Genomic DNA, 5922 nt, shown 5'->3' with positions numbered 1-5922 from the left:
TGTACTCTGCACACTAGAAAGCAGATCTGTGGGCAGACTGGCATGGCAGTCCATAGGTTTTTGTGTGCTTGGTGGTAGGTAGGGCTCTGTGTGTTGTCTATGACCTACCCGTGTTGCGAGAGGGAGGTCAGACTGGTCCCTGCCCCTATTTCACGGCATAGCAAAACATAGGTTTCTGTCTGTCTTCCTCCTCCCATGCTGTACTGCCTGGATTTGATTTGATTTGGTTTTTATGAGTTCTAGGCATAAACCAGCTTTGGCCACTGTAATGGTTTATGTATACTCTGCCTAGGGAGTCCCACTATTAGAAGGCGTGGCCTTGCTAGAGTGGGTGTGGCCTTGTTGGAGTGGGGTTTGACCTTGTTGGAGTGGGTGTGGCCTTGTTGGAGTGGGTGTGTCACTATGGGCATGGGCTTTAAGACCTTCAGCCTAGCTGCCTGGAAGTGAGTCTTCTACTAGCAGCCTTCAGATGAAGATGTAGAACTCTCTGCTCCTCCTGCACCATGCCTGCCTAGATGCTGCCATGCTTCCACCTTGATAATAATGGACTGAACCTCTGAACCTGTAAGCCAGCCCCAATTAAATGTTGTCCTTACATGACTTGCCTTGGTCATGGTGTCTGTAAAACAGCAGTAAAACTCTAACTTAACTAAGACAGCCACCAAGACAGGCATCAAGCCAGGATGAACCAAAGACTGTGATCTGAGCCTGGAGAGATGGCTCAGCAGTTAAGAGCACTGACTGCTCTTCCAGAGGTCCTGAGTTCAAATCCCAACAACCACATGGTGGCTCACAACCATCTGTAATGAGATCTGATGCCCTCTTCTGGTGTGTCTGAAGACAGCTACAGTGTGCTCATATAAATAAATAAATAAATCTTTAAAAAAAAGACTGTCATCTGCTCTGCCCCTGACTGATAGGAGACCGCCACCAACAACAAGGTGTCACTTTGCCTATTACAAGACAGAGGGCAGGCTTCTTAGGGGTTCTTTGGAAAGTCAGCTGGATAGTGTTTGGCTGGGGTAAACACGTGAAGGAATGTTTCACTGAAGTAGACACAGGAGAGAGAATGTTCTGCTAAAGCAAGCATGAAAGGTCACGTGATGAAGTTTGCTAATGACATGCATTTATTGGCCCGCCTTATACTGTGTAGTTGAGTTGCATTTGTCCTGACTCCATAGAGAGAAACACACCAGTTTCTTGCTGTGCCTGAGGACTTAGGCTGATTGGCAGAGTGGTGTCAGCTGAGACAGACAAACATGCTGAGGCAAAACCCGTATAGAGACAAGACCCATGGAGGACTGTGATATTTGGAGGGAGTATAAAAAGGGCTTGACAGAGAGTGACGGAGGCTGATCTCGGGCTTGCTTAGAGAGTTAGCTGTGCAATGCTTGTCGTTCTCGAGTCTTCACTGAGATTTTCACGTCCCTGAGAGGGGCACAGCGGAGAACTTTTCCTGGTGTTCCTGTGGCCCTGGTCCCTCCTGCTGACTGGTGCTGAGGCTGAGGCCTGGCTGTCTGGGCTAGGTAATGAATGCTGCTGCTGCCGATTCGTGTTTGCTAACCGACTCTACTGAACTGGATTGCTGGTGCATCCATGAGGTGTTTGCGAGCGGACCGAGCTGGTGCTGCCTGCTAACCTGTAGATTAAACTGCTGATTTCCAGACAACACAGACAGGAGTTGCTCCAAAGAACCTTTCTAAACAGGTCCATGTCCCCCACCTCCACCCCTTACCTCCCCCGGTCCTGTATCCTTTCTTTTCCAGGGAGGTTTAACCATCATTAAGTTACGGGAGAGGGGGATAAAGGGGGGTCTGCTTCTTTCTTAAATCTGTTACTTAATGAATGACTCTGCCTGGGTGCCTATATATAAAACAAGATAGTAGCGGCAGCCCTCGTGGACTTGATTTGATGAGTATCCAGTGCGTTTAGCATGTGGTTTTAGCATGCTATGTTTAAGGGATTATGAAGCTTAGCTTCATGAACCTGTGCTCCCCTGTCTCGATGGCTTGGAGCCATCAATTCCTGCTTTGTGGTTATACAGCCAAGTAGAAGAGACACTAAATGTCAAGTGTTGGACACACAGTGGCAGCTCAGCCTTTTGTTTCCTTCCCAGGTAACTAAGTGGCACTTTATTTGCTGGGAACACCAGTTGATACCCATAGCCTTGGCCTCTAAACCCTAGCTAAAATAAGTACTGTATGGAATCACAAATGTTGTATAGAATCATCTACCTTCCTTTGGTACCTAACACTTAGCCTAATGCTTTCCTGACCTAGTAAGTTTAAAAATGGTCAAAGGTCAGCATGGGTTCCTGGGTACAAAGTAGAGAAGCTCAGTAAATGTGGGTTGCGTTTAATATGATTTTTGCTGTAAATGACTGTTCTCGGTCTTCAAGGAAGACTTTACCTCTGCGTTCTTTAAAAAATAAGAGAGGCGAATGACAGCATTTCAGGGGCAAGAAACCTGGTCAGAATAGACAAAAGTAAGAGTAATTGCGCTGAAGAAATGGCTTGGTGGTTAGGAGTGTCCAACTGCTCTTACGGAGGACCCGAGTTTGTGAGCAGTCATGCTGGACGGCTTACACACACACACACACACACACACACACACACACACACACACACACACGAGAGAGAGAGAGAGAGAGAGAGAGAGAGAGAGAGAGAGAGAGAGAGAGATCTTTGGAAACCTCCATAGCTCACTGGGGGGAATCAAGTCATAGAGCTCCGGAGAACATCTGTGTCCCCATGTTAAGTATCCAGTCCATTTTTTTTCTTGCTTGGTGGGCTCATCCTCAGATGTACATGGTGTCACCAGCTTCATTCTGGTGGCTGTGCTTCCTCTGCTTTCCGCTCTCTTCCCCTCCTGCATCAGTGGCTGCTGTTGGCAGTCCCAACCCCATACTAAAGCTCCTCCGCTCCTTTATTCACCCCTGCACCCTCTTCTGCATTGCTGTGATAGGTTCGGTTATGTCTGCCCAAGGCCTGCCCATTCTGCATGCTCTGACCTCCTGAAGCTGTTCCTGTGTTTTCCTGGTTGGCTGCGAGGATTCTGTGATGACTCTAAACCCTTTGTAGAAGTGAAGATATGGAAGAAAATGACAACCTTTGATTTACCAAACTTAGAACCAGTAGTTAGAATTTGCAAAGCCAATAGGATTTGCTAATCCCGCAGGCACGCTGAGGCGAACTATGTGTTTATCCCTGGGGGATAAGCAGTCTGTGGTCCACTCTGACTATGACTGAGAATCTTCTTCTGTGGGGATTAGAGAACCAATGTCACTGTTTTGTAGTGACCTTGGTGGTTCTTCTTAAGTTGCCGAAACAATGGCCACTGTTCAATTTCTCTAATCCCTGGGGCTTTCAGTTTGTGTACAACTCTAGTTTGAATGAATATACAATAAATGTTTTGTTTTTCATTTTTCTGTATTATTACCCTTCAAATTCCTAATTTCAGTGCTGGATCCTCAGGGAGCTACATCATTTGGAGCAGTTACTCATCCAGGACAAACTTCATGGTCTAGGCTTGCTACTGACTTCCTCCTGATTGTCCCTGAAATGTCTAGAAACTGCCTCATTATTTTCCCCCAAGGACCTTATTGGACCCAGCCCTCTTTCTTGAAGCTTGGACCCATGCCTTGGTCTCCACCCCACATGCCTTTGATGTATTGTTTGTCCTATAGTGCATCCCGTCTAGCTGACTGGACCTGGCAGGCAACCAGAAGCCAGAGATGGAGGTCTGGTCAGAGCAGGCTGCTTTCAAAACACTCTGAGGTGACCTAGCCACTGGCCATTCTGTGGGGACTTTGATTGCATTGGATTCCCAGAGCTGATGGGTGTTCCCCAGCCTTCCTAGTGCTTGTCTTTTTTGGGAAATAATTTGACCCACTCTCAAGTGTCCCTATCCATAATGACAACTGGAAAATCACATCTGGAGCTTCACAGAAAAGTAAACGGAACCCTCCCGTGGGCTACCACTTATCTATCCTGCATCTATCTATTCCTTCGGAAATACAGCCGAGCATTTGTTTCTGAGGCTGGATGGTAAGGCCACCAACTGTTGCAGTCTTTCCGAAGAGTACTCTGAAACGTATTTCAGGACCACTAAAAACACTGAGCACTCCCCATTCCTGTCCTAGGAGTTCATTCTAAAGACTTGACCAGGTACGCAGCAAAGTTCATGTGCAAACATATCACACAGAATTTCTGTATGGAGAAAACTGGGGACAGTCGAATTACATCAGGATTACGTCAAAAATGTGTCTCAAATCAGCCAAATATCATGTAGTCGGTAATGTATGGCTTTGAGTAGTATTTTTAAGATAAAAGATATTCTAAAATTTTCTAAGAATTTTTCTGGAGTAATACATGGGAGTTGTATTAGTCGGGGTTCTCTAGAAGAAAAGAACATGGCAGGGGGAGGGAGGGAGGGAGGGAGAGAGAGAGAGAGAGAGACAGAGAGAGAGAGAGAGAGAGAGAGAGAGAGAGAGAGAGAGAGAGGATTTATTAGAGAAGCTTACAGGCTGTGGTCCAGCCACTCTAATAATGAATGGTTGCCTACCAGTGAAGGTCCAGGAATCAGATAGTTGTTCACCCCAAGAGGTGACCAAGAGTGTCTTAGCTGGTTTCAGTATAGCTGAATCCTAAAGGAGTAGGTGCTAATGCCATGGACTAGATAGCAAGAGCAAGCAGACAAAGAAAGAGTAATATTCCTCCTTCCACGTCCTTTATGTAGGTTCCCAGAAGACGGTATGGCCCAGATTAGAGGTGGACCTTTCTACCTCAAGGAAAATCTGGATTAACATTGTGTTTTTGCACCTTGACGATCTAGATTAGATTTAATTAAAAAAAAAAATCCCCCACAGGCATGCCCAGCCACTTGGGTTTTTCATTCCAGGCTCAATCAAGTCGATAACTAAGAATTTCTAACACAGGAGTTAAGAAAGCACCCACCCACATAAAACAAATCAATAGTAATTTTAAAAGCCTACATTAGAAACAAAGAATGGAGACCTACCACTCTAAAGGATATCGTCCCAAGTTTATAAAAAGAGGAAAAACATTTTCATGTGGGTATGATTAGGCCAAGCACAAAAATATGGTTTCTATTTATCCCTGGGCGCCGTAATTAGTGGTGATTTTAAAAATGCATTATTTCATATTTTCTAAATATGCTACAATAAATGTGTTACTTTCTTACTTAGAAGAAAGCAATTATTGTTATTTGTTCACAGCAATTAGGTCCAAACGCCACCAAAAGCCTTTAGCAGTTTCGCTTTAACGGTCTGCCTCCGTCTCTGGTGTAGAGAGAAGGAAGCAAAGAGATGTCTCATGGGTAAAGAGTTCAGCATGCAAAAGGGAAAGTCTGAGCTCTAACCCCTAGCCGTCATGTACAGGGCAGGCACAGTAGTGCACGCCTGTAACCACAGAACTGGAGAGTAGACACGGGAGGATCCCTGACACTTTAATGGCAACCAGTCTAGTCAATTAGTGAGTTCCGGCTTCAGTGAGAGATCCTGTCTCAAAAATTAGAATAAATAAAGGGCCACTCAGATGACCCTCAGTAGGTAAAGGTTTCACATACAAGCCCAGCAGCCTAACCTTGAGCCCTGAAACTCACATGGAGATGGAGGGAAATGACCCTATGTCCTTTGACCTTTACACATGGACCATGGCCCCCTGTGTCCATGCAAACGCCATCATACTGGACCAAAGGAAAAGGAAGAAAGCAAGCAGAAGATAGAATGAACATTACCCGTAGGGGAAAACAAATCCAAATCCCCCCTGAAACCGAGAGAGGCATATCCTTCTCAGGTCCTCACCCACCATTTTCAAAGTCAGGAAACAGTCACAAAGTATCAGGAAAGGGCTAAGCCTATACATTGTTGCCAGCGCATCTGTGTAGGTACTTACTATAGCA

General features: G+C 45.6%; 1 long non-coding RNA gene across 1 annotated transcript; it reads left to right on the top strand.

Annotated features, from left to right (window-relative positions):
- The first annotated feature begins 451 nt into the window (after window positions 1-451).
- Window positions 452-5201, top strand: LOC148003688 (uncharacterized). The gene is made up of 2 exons (XR_015629088.1): window positions 452-2116; window positions 3460-5201. It is a non-coding gene; the product is annotated as an uncharacterized LOC148003688 (long non-coding RNA).
- The last annotated feature ends 721 nt before the right edge of the window (window positions 5202-5922 follow it).

Source organism: Rattus norvegicus, chromosome 9, assembly GCF_021556685.1.
Source record: "Rattus norvegicus strain SHRSP/BbbUtx chromosome 9, alternate assembly SHRSP_T2T, whole genome shotgun sequence".
NCBI classification, from domain to species: Eukaryota; Metazoa; Chordata; class Mammalia; order Rodentia; family Muridae; genus Rattus; species Rattus norvegicus.
The sequence above is the reverse complement of the archived record's forward strand: the minus strand, read 5'-3'. Positions and strand labels throughout refer to the sequence as shown.